Here is a 15,834-nt window from a genome sequence, read left to right as displayed (position 1 = left end):
ATCTTCTGGAAGCAGGAAAGCATTTGTGGGAAGAATAGGGTGGAGTTACTGTTGTTGGATGACATAGCAACCCTATGCACCGCAGAAAGAAACATTGCCAGGCCCTGTACCATCGACACAATTGTGTTATGCTCCAGTCCATTGTGACTGCCACTGTGTCCACCCATCTCCTGAGGGCGTTCCTGTTTCATTCCCACTCAACTTTCCCAAGCATGATGTCCTTCTCTAGGAACTCATGTCTCCTGACAACCTGTTCAAAATATGTCAGATCATGCCTTGCCTCCTTGCCTCCAAGGAGCACTCTGACTCTACTTCTTTCATGACAGATCTGTGTGTCCCTTTAGCTACCCTGAGTATCTTCAAGATTTTTCAGCAAGACCATAATTCAAATGTGTCAACCTTCTTCAGTTTTCCTTTATTCAATGTCCAACTTTCACATGCATGAGGCAATTGAAAATATTATGGCTTGAATCAGGTGCACCTTAGTCCTCAAAGTAACATCTTGATTTTGAATACTCTAAAAAGGTGTTGTGCAACAGATTTCCTAATGCAACTTGACTTTTGTCTCTTGACGGCTGCTTCCATGGACACTCATTGTGGATCTGAGCAACACAAACTCCTTGACAACTTCAATCTTTTCTCTTTCTATCATGATGTCACCTATTGGTACCAATTGTGATGATTTGGTCTTCTTTATATGGAGTTGCAATCCATATTTTAGGTTGAAATCGTTGATCTTCATCAATAAGTGCTTCAAGTCCTCCTCACTTTCAGCAAGCATGTCAGTGTCCTCTGCATAGCATAGGTTGTTAGTAATGCTTCCAACAATCAAGATGCTGAATTCTTCATATAGACCAGCTCAGCATAGAGACTGAAAAGTTACAATGAGAGGAAACAGCCCTGACACACACCTTTACTAATTTTATACCAGGCAATATTCCCTTGTTCTGTTCACAAAACTGCCTCTTTATCCATGTAAAGTTCCACAAGCACAAAGAACAGTGTTCTAGAATTCTCATTCTTCTCAAGTTTAACCATAACTTGTTATGATCCACACAGTCAAATGTTTGGCATAGTCAATGAAACACAAGTAAATATATTTCTGAAATTCTCTGCTTTCAGGCAAGATCCATCTGACCTAAGCAATGATATCCCTTGCCCATCTGACATAAGTGATTATATCGCTTGTCTATATCCTCTTCTGAATCCAGCTTGAACCTCTGGAAGCTCCCTGGTAGTATACTGCTGTAACCATTGTTGGATGATCTTCAGAAAAACTGTACATTCATATGAAAGTAGTAATACTGTTTGATAATTGACTCATTCTACTGGTCACCTTTCTTTGGAATGGGTGCAAATATGAATCTCGTCCTTTGGCCCAGTAATCTGTCTTCCAAACTTCCTGACACGACAAGTAAGTGCTCCCAGTGCTTCATTGGCTTGTTGAATCATTTCAATTGGTATTCGATCAGTTCATGGAGCCTTGATTGGGGCTAATGTTTTCAGTGCAACTTGAACTTCTTCTTTTAGTACCATTGCTCCTTGCTTCTGTGCTATATCTTAAAATGGTTGAGTGCCAACCAGAACAAAAGGATACATTAGGTAAATAAACAGAAGACCTTTTTAGAATATTCAAATGCAACAATGTTTATTTGTGGACTAAGGTGGCTCCGACCCTGATGATGCTATTTTCAATCGCCTCATATGTGTGTGAAAGTTGGAAATGTAATAAAGAAGGCAGAAGAAGAACAGATGCGTTTGCATTGTGTTACTTGAGAAGAAGATGGAACGTGCCGTGGGCTAATAAAAGGACAAACAAATCTGTCTTGGAAGAAGCACAACCAGAGTGATCTTTAGGGGAAAGAATGGCAAGACTTCATCGTCCACATTTCAACATGTTGCCAGGAGAGACCAGTCCCTGGAGAAGGACATCAGACTTGGTAAAGTAGTGGGGCAGTGAGGGAGAGGAAGGCCCTCAAGGATATGGATTGGCACAGTGGCTGCAACAATAAGCGGCAGCAGAGGAACAATAGTCAGCATTGTGCAGAATTTAGCAGTGTTTCCTTTTGTCATGCATACGCTTGCTATGGTTCAGAACTAATTCAGTGGCATCTAACCACCACAACTAATAATCCTACATCATATTTCTTTCCCCATGTGACACTTTGAGAAAAGACAGTTACTCTCAGATTCTGATGTATTTTTTATTATACTTATCCCATTATCGTCATAAAATTTGAAACAAAAAAGATTTTGATATAATGAGATATCATTTGATAATTTTCCAAATGACATAGTTATAAAGCCCAAGTATTTTCTGTATGGCCAATGTATTACATTTAACATATTTTATCTGGTAATTTGCAAGATCACACATTATTTTTCCAAACAAGTATTTTATCCAATACCCTGATAGATAACAGACTATGGCATGGTCCCTACACATATTCTATCTCTAAGTGTTAGAAAAAAATAAGTCAAAAATTAAAAAGATTTAAAATAAATTATTTAATATCTTGGACATATATTTTGATTGAATAAATATGTGGAAATTAAAAACTGTGTTTTTTCTTTTGTCTTTTAGAATACAGTTCAAGGAGGGAGATCGGTGAAGAGTTAGGTAAAGAATTAGGTCCTAGCTGAATAAGTAGAGGGAGAAAGGTAGTAATCATTGTGCTTCTTCTCAAAGAGACAAGTTATTGGACAGGTAATATAACTGATAATAAACTCTATCTATAACCATAAATAGATTGATATCTCAGGACATTATTATTTTAATCAGACAATCCTCAGGCATCTACGTAAGTTTGAACTGTGAACCGTGAAAACATATGGCAGGTGAGCTAAGATTACCAACGAATGTAACCATCCAAATGGATTTAAAGTCCTACCTAGGAATTTTCTCAGGTCTAAAGTAAAAAAAACAAATATATCCATAATTTATCCTATTTATTTTTATACATAGGAGTCATGGTGGCAATGTGGGATAAATGCTGGGCTACTAACCACAAGCTTGGTGGTTCAAACTCACTAGCTGTTCTACAATAGAAAGATAAAACTGTCTGCACTTATATAGATTTACACACTGAGAAACCCTAAGCAACAGTTTTACTCTGCACTGTAGAATCACTGAATGGCAGTGGATTTGGGTTTATATGTATGCATATCAACATATATGAATATTCTGGTTCATACATATGTATCTATATATACATATATATGTATATGTGTGTGTGTATATATATATATATGTACATGTCCACACACATTTACTTCCTTCCATAAATTCATGATGTTGTGGCAGTAGCTACTCTGGAATTTTCAACAAAAAAATATATTTTCCTCTAAATATTTAAAATTTTCTAGTATTAAAAAAACCCACTGATGTCCAGTCAATTCTTACTCTTAGCAATCTTAAAGGACTAAGTGAAACTGCAAGAGGGTTTCCAAGGTTGTAGTATATGTGGGAGCAGACTGCCATATCTGTTTCCTACAGATTGGCTACCAAGTATATTGGAGATAAAACTCTGAAACATTCATAATGAAGCAGAGAGTATGCACCACTGATGAAGTTTGTCATCCCATTATGATAAGATACCATAAATAATACAAGATTCTAGACAGGTCTAGAGGGCAAGAATAGCAGAAGTTCCAAGTTATGAAGTGGAAAAGAAGGTCAAATTTGAGGGCCTGAGGTGTTTTATATCTGGAGAAACAGAATTGTCCTCATTACGGGTAGCAATAAACTGCTGCATTACCCATACTGGTTTTTGGTTTATTTTTCAGAAAAAAAATACATGTTACCCAAGGATTAAACCAGGAACACAGATAGAGTATGAAACAATGTTGACTCCAGATTCAAAAGCCTGAGGACATTCAGGGAAATCATATTCAACCTGATGTGCCATAATTAAGAACTGCAACCTCATCACAAACTAAGAACCAACCCCAAACCAAACACTGCTGTCAAATTAATTCTCACAGTGACTCACAGGAACCCTTAGGACAGGGTAGAAGTGCCTGTATGGGTTTCTGAGACTATAAATCATAACACAGATAGAAAACTTCATTTCTTTAACCCACAAACTAAGATATTGTTGCCCATTCATCATCAAATTTCCAAAACATTTCTTATGCCTATATTAACTGTTATTGAGTCAATTCCAACCCATAACGCAAAATAAAACAGTCAAATGACTGTCCGGTGATTCTGAGTCATAGTGCTAGTAGTCCAGTGCCAACCCATAGCACTCACCTTCCTGACATGATCGCTGAAGACAAAATGGGTGCATAAGTAAATGTGGTGAATAGAGCAGATGGTTCCCGACTCTTAAAAGATATAGTACCTGGGGGTCTTAAAGGCTTGAAGATAAACAAGCAGCTGAGAAGCAACAAAGCCCACATGGAAGAAACACACCAGCCGGTGTGATCATGAGGTGTTGATGATGTGGTAGTTACATAATCTGGTGTCAATTTTTGGACTTGAGAGGATTAAGAGTGCAGTGATGAAGTCTAGCCTGTCAATTGGATCACAGCCAATGAGGCCTCTGTGTGGGAATGAACTTCTGAGAAATCTGAGAACTCTGGGTTTCCTCATTGGAGGTGGGAAAGGCTCTCTCTCACTACTCACTCCCTTGGAGACACACTACTGACAAGACACAAGGCTGACTCACTCTAAGACATACCTGAGGAGGAGAAGCCACATGGACCTCCTCTGATGCAGCCAGAAGCCACGTAGAGACCCCTGCCAGTGTTGAGATGCTTAAAACACCACTGGATCCAAAGATTTTCTACCTACTGGCCTGTGTTCATCCTGCATTTGGCATCATTGCATGTGTAGTCTGAAGAGGACTTTATAGATTGGTATCAGACATATGGGCTAATATTGGACTTATGGGTTTGGACTGCACTGGGTTGGGATGCTTTCTTAATGTACAATTACCCTTTATATAAAACCCTCTCTTTTACAAATATGAGTTTCTATGGATTTGTTTCCCTAGTCTACCCAGACTAACACAGATAGGATCAGGTATCAGGCATCATATCAATGCGAGTAAAGGAGAGGGTGGAGTGGAGACCCAAAGCCCATCTGTAGACAATCAAACATCCTCTTACAGTAGAGTCACAAGGAAGAGATGAGCCAGACATGGTGCAGTATGCAGTATAGCACCGACAAAACATACAACTTTCTTCTAGTTCTTTATTGGTTCTCTCCTCTACAATCATGACCCCAATTCTACCTTACAAGTCCGGCTAGAGTAGAGCATGCACACCGATTCAGATAAGAGCTCACAACACAGGGAATCCAGGACAGATAAACCAGGACCAAAAATGAGAATAGCAATACCAGGAGGGTAAGGGTAAGGTGGAGGGAGAAAGGGGAAACTGATCATAAGGATCTACATATAACCCCTTCTCAGGGGGACGGACAACAGAAAATTGGGTGAAGGAAGACAATGGTCAGCGTAAGACATGAAAAATAAATTATAAATTATCAAGGGTTCTTGAAGGAGGGAAGGTGGGGGAGAGAGAAATTTTAGCTGATACCAAGGGCTCAAGCAGAAAGCAAATGTTTTGAAAATGATGATGGCAACGAATGTACAAATGTGCTTGACACAATGGATGTATATATGGATTGTGATAAGAGCTATAAGAGTCCCCAATAAAATATTTTTTTAAAAAGAAGAGAAAAATAAATAGTTCTCACAGCAGTAGGGCTTTTTCTACCTTATGCAAGCACCCCCACCCTCGGCTGTGGGGCTTCTCCTTCTGCAACCCGCACCCATTCCTGTGGCAGTGGGAATTTTCCTGCTGTAAACCTGGCTCCCCCTTCCAAGGCTGCTCACTGTTCTGCCTGGCCCACACTGTGCATTGCTGGTGTGATCTGTCTGCCCAGTGTCACCCTTGATGCCCGCAATCACGCTGACTGAGCTACTTGAGGGGACCACCTGAGCTACCCTTCAATTTAGAAAATACATAAAAAACAAACAAACAAACAAAAACAAACCAGCATGAAAAAATTACTTGCCAATCAACTTTGGTCAGAAGACCAATATCCACAGAGCACAAATATGAGATCAAATGCATAGTGTAACTCTCTCAGAAGTTAGAGCACTGAAAGCAATGCCCAAGGCATGTTTGACCAATTGGTGACAAAGAAGGCAAGAATGAATTTCCCTACACTGCTAAGGAGAGACAGAGGAAAATATCTATCACAAAACATACAAAAGAACATCACAGAATCCATAGTTGGATGTAATAACACTGAATGTCAATCATTTGAATCCCCCCATTAAAAAACAAAGGCTAGCAGACTGGATTAGGAAACAAAACCCAGGAATCTGTTGTCTGCAAAAAACACATCTCAAGTTCACAGACAAAAAACCAAACAAAAACAGGTTTAAGATCATAGGTTGGTGAAAGTTATAACAGGATAATGGCAATCTAAAAAAAGCAGGAGTCAAAATTCTTATCTCAAACAAATTAATTTCAAGGTACAGAACATAACAAGAGATAAATATGGGCATTATATAATGCTTAAGGGATCAATTAACCAATAGTCAGTTTGCATAATAAACATATACCCGCCCAACAAGAGGCCTGTGAAATTTGTCAACCAAATCCTTCAAAAAATGGAAAAAGCAATCATGAGATCAACAATCATAGTTGGAAACTTCCATACACTCTGAGTAGGATAGATCAGTGGGAAAGTAACTCAACAAGGAGGTTACAGAACCTAACTCTACAATCTGTCAGCTCTACCTAATAGACACATTCAGAGCTCTCCACCCAACTGCAAAATATTCACATTCTTTACAAGCTCACATGGCACACATTTGAAACTAGACTACATGCTGGGACACAAGTCAAGTTTGAGCAAATACAAACATATAAAGGTCACTCAGATTTCTTTATCTGACCACTACATCATAAAGTTGGAAATCAACAAAAGAAAGGTTAAAAAACAAGAGTAAATACTTGGAGGATGAACAACTAACTTTTTCAAAATGAGTGAATATTGGCCCAAATTAAAGTTAAAATCAGGAAGTTTCTGGAAACCAATAAGAACGAGAATACAGGGGAAGGGAGGGAAAAAGAAGAGTTGATACCAAGGGATCAAACAGGAAGAAAATATTTTGAAAATGATGATAGCAACATATGTAAAACATACTTGATACAATTGGTGTATGGATTGTTATAAGAGCTGTAAAAGGCCCCAATAAAATGATTTATAGAAAAATTTAAAAAATGTTAGGGGAAATAAGTGGGGGGAAAAACTAATAGAATTATGAAAAGGTAAATCTCAGAAAGTTATTAAGACAGTAAGAAATAACATAGAAAAGACAAATTATATAAAAGTACAAAAACAAAAAATATGCAAGCAAACAAACAAAAAGAATGAGAATACAACATACCAACATCTATGGGATACAGCAAAGGCAGTTATCAGAGGATGCTTGATAGCAATCATGATCAAGTGGCACTCATACCAGGGATGCAGCTTTGGTTCAATATTCAAAAACCCATCAACATCATCCTTCACACTGAGAAGAAAAAGGACAAACCACATGATAATATCAATAGATGCAACAACAAAAAAAAGCATTTCACAACATTCAACACCTATTCCTAATTAAGACACACAAGAAGAAAGGACTGGAAGGAAATCACTTCAATCTACTTAAAGCTGTATAAGAAAATCCAACAGCCAGCCTTATAATCAATGGAGAAAAGATGAAAACATTCCCACTGAAAAAGCGAACCAGACAAGGACGCCTCTTGTCCCCACTTTTATTCAGCATAGTCTTGGAGGCCCTAGCTAATAATATAAGACAATAGAAGGATGTCAAAGATATACATCTGAGGAAAGAAGTGAAATTATTATTTGCAGATGATATGATTGTATATTTTGAGAACCCCAAAGGCTCCACAATAGGACTTCTAAATGCGATAGAGGAATATGGTAGAGTGGCAGGATACAAGGTCAATGAGCATAAATCAATTGGATTGCTATATACAACTGATGGGATTACAGAAAAAGAGTTCAAGAAGGTAGTACCTTTCACAATAGCCAAGCAAAAATGGAAATAGCTAAGGATATACTTAACCCAAAACCAAATTATCTATATGAGGAAAACTACAGAACATTATTATAAGAAGCCAAAAAGGACCTTCACAAATGGAAAAATATCCCAGGCTGGTTGATCAATAGACTCAATATTGTAAAGATGTCAATCCTACAGAAGGCACCATAGAGGTTCAATGCAATCCTAATACAATTACCAGCATCATTTCTCAAAGAAATGGAAGAACTGACTACCAACTTCATATGTAAAGGGAAGAAACCCAGAATTGGCAAAGAACTCCTCAAGAAGAATAATAAAGGGGGGCAGCATTACATGACTTTAAAACTTGTTATACACCACAGTTGCCAAAACAGCACAGTACTCTTATAATGAAAAATACTCAGACCAATAGATAAGAACAGAAAATCCAGAAATAAAATAATAAAAACAACAGAATACAGACAACTTTGATAAGCTCCGCCCCCCAAACAAAAAAAAAATGAAATGGGAATCAGATGCCCTTATTAACAAATGGTGCTGGAAAAACTGGGTGTCAACCTGGGAAAGAATGAACCAAGACCTATTTACTTCACCCCATACACAAGGACAAATTCAAGGTGAACCACAAACCTCAAGGTAAAACCCAAAACTATCAGGCTCATCAACAACAAAAACATAAGGACAAAGCTAAGAACCTTAATTCAGGGTATACATGGGCTATGAGCAATAATGATGGACACTCGCCCAGAGGAAGAGAACACAGATATGTGGGACATACTAAAGATTATGTGCATCGAAAGACTTCTTCAAGAGAGAAATGAGAGAGCCTACAGACTGGGCAAAGATATTTAGTAATGACATCAGACCAAGTTCTTATCTCTAAAATCTACAGAACCCTGCAACTTCACAAGAAGAAAAATAAAGAATGGCTCACAGAAGAGGTGGGCAAAGACTTAAACAGAAGATTCATGAAGGAGGAAATCCAAATGATCAATAAATATGAGAAAATATTCCTGATCATTAGCCCTCTGGGAAATGCAAATCAAAACAACCATGAGATACCACCTAGCACCCACAAGGAAAGACCAATTCAAGAAACAGAAAGCAACAAGTGTTGAGGGGGGTCTGGTGAGATAGAAGCTCGCAGGCACTCCTGGTGGTGTTGTAGGTAAGTACAGCCACCATGGAAAGTGACTTGGCGATACTTAAAACAGATGGAAATTGAGTTATCTTATGACCCCACAATTCCACAATTGGGCATATACCCAGAAGAAATAAGAAATAGGCCATGGCCAGACATCTATGCTCAATTTCCTTGCTGCACAGTTCACAATTGCAAAGAATTGGAAACAGTCTAAATTCCCATCAATAGACAAATGGATAAAAAAACTCTGGTATATACGCACAATGGAGTACTATACACCCCTACAAAGAGTGAAGAAACAATGAGGCACCTGATTTCATGGAAGAACTGGGGGACATCATGCTGAGCAGTTAGCCAAGCACAAAAGGACAAGTACAACATGAGTCCACTGAGGTAAATTCAAACCACAGAACAGACATAAGAGAAAATGTACATATCGCACAGTTTCTGGGCTGAGGACCAGATAGATACTCTGGCATGAGCCAGATGAAACACATGATATATCCAGGACACAGTATAGCACTATTGAAACACATAACTATCCTCTAGTTCTTTAATATTTCCTCCCCCTACTATTATGGTCTTAATTTCATTTCATTAATTCTGTTAGACTTGTGTATGTTCATTTGTATAATTGAGATAGTTTGATACATGAAATCCAAGACAAATAAAGCCTTAATAAATAGTAATGGGAGTAATCATTCCCTGCAGGTACAGAAAGAGTGGACGGGAAGGTGAGAAGGGGGAACTAATAGCAACGATGACTACATAACCCCACTCAAGGGGAACGAATGACAGATTGGTAGGTGAATTGATACATTGGATGATGTAAGATATGGTTAAAAGAAAAGAAATAACAATAATAATAATAATATTTAATTTAACAAGGATTCCTGTGGGGGTAGGGTGGAAGAGGACGGGACAAAAGGGAGCTGATATCAAAGAGTGCAAGAAGAAATAAAATGTTTTGAAAATGATGGTGGCAGCAATTGTACAATCATGTTTGATCTAAGTGAACTATAGATTATTGTAATAGCTATAAGAGCTCCCACTAAAATGGGAGGAGGGATAGTATATATAAAGAGCTTTATAAAGATAGAACACATTTCAGAATAAAGTATAATATGATAAATAAAACCTCATTTAAACTCATTTTCTCAGTTCTCTAGTGCTACACTTAGAGAAATATCTCAAATGAGTAGTGTTAAGAGACTAAAATTTATTTTCAATTTTAGCTTAGGATGCTACAGGTCTGAATTCAAGGTATTGGCCCAAGCAGAAGACTTTCTCTGTGTGTCCGTTCTGGAGAAGGCCCTTGTTCCATGTTTTCTTGGTTGTCCTCAGGTAGTGTGGCATTTCTTTCCCCTTTCTCTGATCACGTCATTGCTTGTTTAATCTTTTATACATCTTAAAGGACACACCTTGTGGTCTCAATGAAATAACAAGAAAACTCATTCCTAAATGAGATTGATAAACACGGTTACCAGGGTTAAGATTTACAACATGTATTTTGGGGGAACACAATTCAATCAATAGCATTTGTCTTCCAGAATTTTTCTATTTTCACACAAACGAATAAGAAACAAAACAAAATAACAGTTGTGGAAAAAATCTGAACTCCTGGCAAGCCTGTGAGTGTCGGAATGAAACTGTGTTCCCCAGGTTCTCAGTGGCTGACTTTTGGAAGTAGATAACCAGTCCTTTCTTTGGAGGTACCTCGGCGAGGCTCCAATCTCCAATCCTTCCCTTAGCCACCATGAGAAACCCATTTTCACCACCAAGGCCAAGGATGCAATATCAATGTCAGGATTTTCAACAAGTCATGGGACTGAATCCCTGTCATATTTATACCAAAACATTTCATTACTTGAGAATCAGGGAGCCCACCTCTCAAGTCACAATTTTAGAAATAAGCCAGTATTCTAAAAAGAACTCTTTTAGAGTGAAAATTAATGAAATGGAATAGGAAATAGTTATCAAAAAAGCAGGAGAAGACATAAGGGGGAAAAAAGGATAGAAACAGAATCAGATAAACAAACCAGTTAGTCTAGACAGCAAGAAAGCACAAGCTAAAAAAAATCTTCACTAACTCAGAATAAAACTCCCAAAGCTTATTCCTAGATTCAAACATAAGTATTACATCTGTGGCAAGAAGCAGAACATTATTAAAATTTTAATATTCTAACACAGTTTCGCTCTTCTTCAAGAATACCTAATTCCCATTTCCCTTATTACCTGCGTTTGAGAAATACATTAATATTTTCTAAGTCAATTTACATTTTTATAAAATGTTATAAAACATCTTTCCTTAAATATTTATTGGGAAAGTTTCAGAGAAGTTGAGTTTTGTAGGGCAGTAAATTGTTTTTATTATTAAGCAAAATTTTCCTCTCCAAATAAATTGATAATACTCTTTTTTTGGTCAGTTGTTATATCAAAAGGGTGAAAAATGGCAAGTGTGCTTTGGAGAAAGAGTATTTAGTTTTACCATTTAGCAACTTTCTGATTCCAGGTCTATCTAATGTTTTAGCTTCCTTTATAGTATAATTAAAATGATAACAATACATTATCATTATTTTTAAGTTCAAATGATGGTTCAAATGGTACCCTACAGGAATACACCCCAATAAGTGCCGCTTATAAATATGACTATTACTATTATTTTATTGTTAATATTGTTGATATGATCAAAATTATATTGTTAAAGATAAAAATGACAGTAAATATATGGTCAATTTTGGTTTCTCATATCCTTCACCAACTTACCATTGACTCCCAACTTCAGAGTCCCCAGTGGGGGAGATGGAAGAATTTGGAATGGGACTGACATATATACATAAAATTTGCCCAACATCTACTCAATTGTTTTCCATTTAGCCATGATGTACAGGTAGGGTTGAGAGAAAAAAAACACAGTGAAGCTTCTTTTTTGCTTTCTTGTTGTTGTTGTTGTTGTTAACTTCTCAATTAAAGCTGCACTATGATTTCCGGTAAGTTCTTTGAGAAACTGTTGTCTAGGGAAAATAAGCCAGGCATACCATGATTGATTGTTCTCCCAACTTCAAATGACTCTTAACACTTTGGAAATATCAAGATGAAAGGAAAAATCTAATCCTATCATTAAATTTTTATTAGACCTAAGATGTTCTTTATTAGAAACTTGTACCGAGTGAAGTATGAAATACTACATGGGTCTACAAATAAATTGCTACTTTTGCAATGAACTTGGTATATTTAATTTTTGAAACTTTCATGTCCTGATGGTTTCTGCCTGAACTGTTTTCTTTAAAATTCTCTGTAACTTCAAAAGGAAATCTATTGAGTTGTGAAATAGGAAAATAAGATACGTATATAGAGGGAGGGTAATAATGATAAAACATCTTAGCGAACAAAGGCAGAAAATAGACTATGATAAATAAAACAGAGCTGGGCTGACAAGGTAGCCCCAGGCAGAAGGATAAAATGACACTGTATTCCACACTCAAGTCGCATTATCCGAACTGGCAGTAAGATTCTAACAGGATCTGTCGAACTAGCACCGACATGACAAAAGATGCCGCAGATTTCTAATCCGATCTAGTGCACATCAAGCCCTGTGCTTGAGTGCATACAATTTCAGATGCAAGATACATTCTTAAAAAGGTCTCTTAAGCAAAGTAAAATATTCTCTAAGAACTTTCCGCTTTTTCAACACTCTTATTTCCAAGTTTCTATGATTTTTTTTGAAAAAAAAAAGGACATGAACAGAGAACACAACTGGAGACAAAGAGCTGTCTAAATTCAGCTCTTTCCGCATTGCTTTTTCATCCCTTCGTTCTCTGTCACAAGCGGTTCTTCAATACTATAAAGCTGGTGAGAGAAAAAGAGAAAAGGAGTAAACAAGATTGTTGTTAGTTGTTAGTACCAGAGAGTTGGTTCTGACTCATAGCAACCCAATAGCTAACAGACTATAAGACTGCTGAGTTCGGTGACATCCTCACAGCCGTTGTCACTTAGCGCTCATCTTTGCAGCCACGGTGTCAACCCGCCTTGTCAAGTGTCTTCCTCATTTTTGCTGCCCTTCCACTTTATCAAGCATAATTCTCTTTTCTAGACAGGATGGTCTGGCCTGATAACATGTCTAAAGTACGTGAGACAAAGTCTTGCCGTCCTTCTAAGGAGCATTCTAGTTGTATTTCTTCTAAGACAGATGTGATTGTTCTGGAAGCTCTCAGTACTTTCAATAGTCTCCAGCAGCACCGTAATTCAAACTCACAGGCTCTTCTTTGGCCTTCCTTATCCAATGTCCAACTCTCACATGCATATGACTGTGGCTTGGTTTAGGGCACCTTAGTCCTCAAAGTAACATCCTTGTTTTCAACACTTTTAAGAAGTCTTGTGCAGCACATTTACACAATGCAATACACCTTTATATTTCTTGATGGCTACTTCCATGGGCATTGGCTGTGGATACAGGCAAGATGAAATCCTTAACAAACTTAATCTTTCTTGGTTTATCATGATGTTATCTATTAAGCCAGTTGTCAGAATTTTTGTTTTCTTTACACTGAGTTGGAATCCATACTGAAGGCTGCAATTATTGATCTTCACCAAGCGCTTCAAGTCCTCCTCACGTTCGGTAAACAAGGTTGGGCCATCTCCACATCATAGGTTGTTAATAAACCTTCTTCCGATCCTAATGCCTCCTTCTTCTTCATATGATGCAGCTTCTCTGATCATTTGATCAGCATACAAATTTTAAAAGTATGGAAAAAGGTTATAATCCTGGTGCACACTTTTTCTGATTTTAAAACTATGCAGTATCCCCCTATTCTATTGATACAACTGCCTCTTGATGTAAGTACAAGTTCCACACGAACACAATGAAGTGTTCTGGAAATCCCGTTCTTCTCAACGCCATCCACAGTATGTTATGATTCACACAATGGAATGTCTTGGCACAGTCAGTAGCCAGAAGTAAATATCTTCGTGGTATTCTTTGCTGTCAGCCAAGATGCATATGACATCAGTAATGATATCCTTTGTTTCACGTCCTCTTTGGAATACAGCTTGAACCTCGGCCAATGTACTGCCAAAACTGTTGGATGATCTTCAGCAAAATCTTATTTGCATGTCAAATCAATTATATTGTTCTATAATTTGCCTATTCTGTCGATTGACCTTTCTTTGGAACGGGTACAAATATAGATATTTTCCAGTCAGTTGCTAGATAGCTGTCTTTCAAATTTCTTGGCAAAGATGAGTGAGTGAGTCCATGCTTTATCAACTTGTTGAAATCTTTCCATTGGCATTCTGCTAGTTTCAGGAGCCTTGCTTTTAGCTAATGTCTTCTGTGCATATTAGACTTCTTCCTTCAGGACCACTGGTTCTTGTTAATATGCTACGTCCTGGAGTGGTTGGAGATAGACTACTTGTTTTGGTCTAATGACTGTGTGTTCTTTCTACCTTCTTTTGATGTTTATAGCATCATACAATAATTGTTTGAGTAATACAACCTGAGGCTAGATTTTTTTATGTTTAATTCTTTCCGTTTAAGGTATGCTGAGCATGGTCTTCCCTTTTGGCTGTCTAACGCTAGGTCTTTACATATTTCATTATAATCCTTTACTTTGTCTTCTTGAGCTGCCCTTCAGAATTTTCTCTGCAGTGTTTTTACTTCATAATTGTTTCTAATCGCCTTAGCTACTTTATGAGTGTGCACAAGAGTCAGAGAATCATGTGCTATCCATTTTAATATTTTCTTTCTTTCCTATCATTTTAATGACCTCTTATGTTCTACCTGTCTGATGTTCCTGACGTCTTCCCATAGCTATTCAGGGCTTCTATGACATTATAGCCAATGCATCAAATCTGTTGAGATGTTCTCAAAATGCAGATCGGGTAGACTCGAGGTCATATTTTGGCTCATAGACTTGTTTTCCTTTTCTTCAGCTTCTATCTGAACTGAGATATGTGCAACTGATGATCTCTTCCACAATACGTAGCCTAGTAATAATTAAATAAAAGTCACACTGAAAACCACCTTAAAGTATTTCTATGCTGGCACCTATTTGAAAGGGGAAGGATCCAAAAATGAGGGCTAGACATGGAAAAGGAAAGAAAATTTAGGAAAACTATTTTTTTCCCTGAGAATTTTTCAGCTGTGTTTGTTCAACTCCTTGCTGTTTTCTCAAATGAACAGCAAGAAGACATGTAATTTGGCTCATTAATTAGCACTGAGCACAATAGTAAGTAACTACTGCCAACACCTATGATGTGCTTGTGAATTTTTAACAAATGGCTCTCAAGGTAAGAGGGGCCCTGGTAGGTAGCTTTTACCTGATTTCTGTGGTGTAAATACTTCAGCATAGCCCACTTCAAACTTCAGCAGGACAACAACAATATCACGAAACTCTTGACAATGAAACTAACAGCTCTCTTGAACTGGTTCAAGCTGGGCCCAGAGCACCACTGGCAACAAATAGAGATGCCAAGGAAGCAAAGTTCCGTTAGAGAGGGATACACTGCCACCTGGGGATATCAGCTCTGTAACAAAGCAGATCAAAAGAGACTCGTGAGTGTCCAAAGAGTTATCAGGGAAAAGCCTAGGTCCCATGCTTGCTCAAGAGAGGCTATAAACTCTGC

At 37.7% G+C, this 15,834-nt stretch overlaps 1 pseudogene; it reads right to left on the bottom strand.

Annotated features, from left to right (window-relative positions):
- Nucleotides 1–15,834, bottom strand: part of LOC101642517 — a 178,303-nt pseudogene that overhangs the window by 162,159 nt on the left and 310 nt on the right.

This window comes from Echinops telfairi, unplaced genomic scaffold (assembly GCF_000313985.2).
Source record: "Echinops telfairi isolate 266 unplaced genomic scaffold, ASM31398v2 ScPeMD7_18;HRSCAF=68, whole genome shotgun sequence".
In the NCBI taxonomy this organism is placed as follows: domain Eukaryota; kingdom Metazoa; phylum Chordata; class Mammalia; order Afrosoricida; family Tenrecidae; genus Echinops; species Echinops telfairi.
This window is presented reverse-complemented; position numbering and strand designations above follow the sequence as displayed.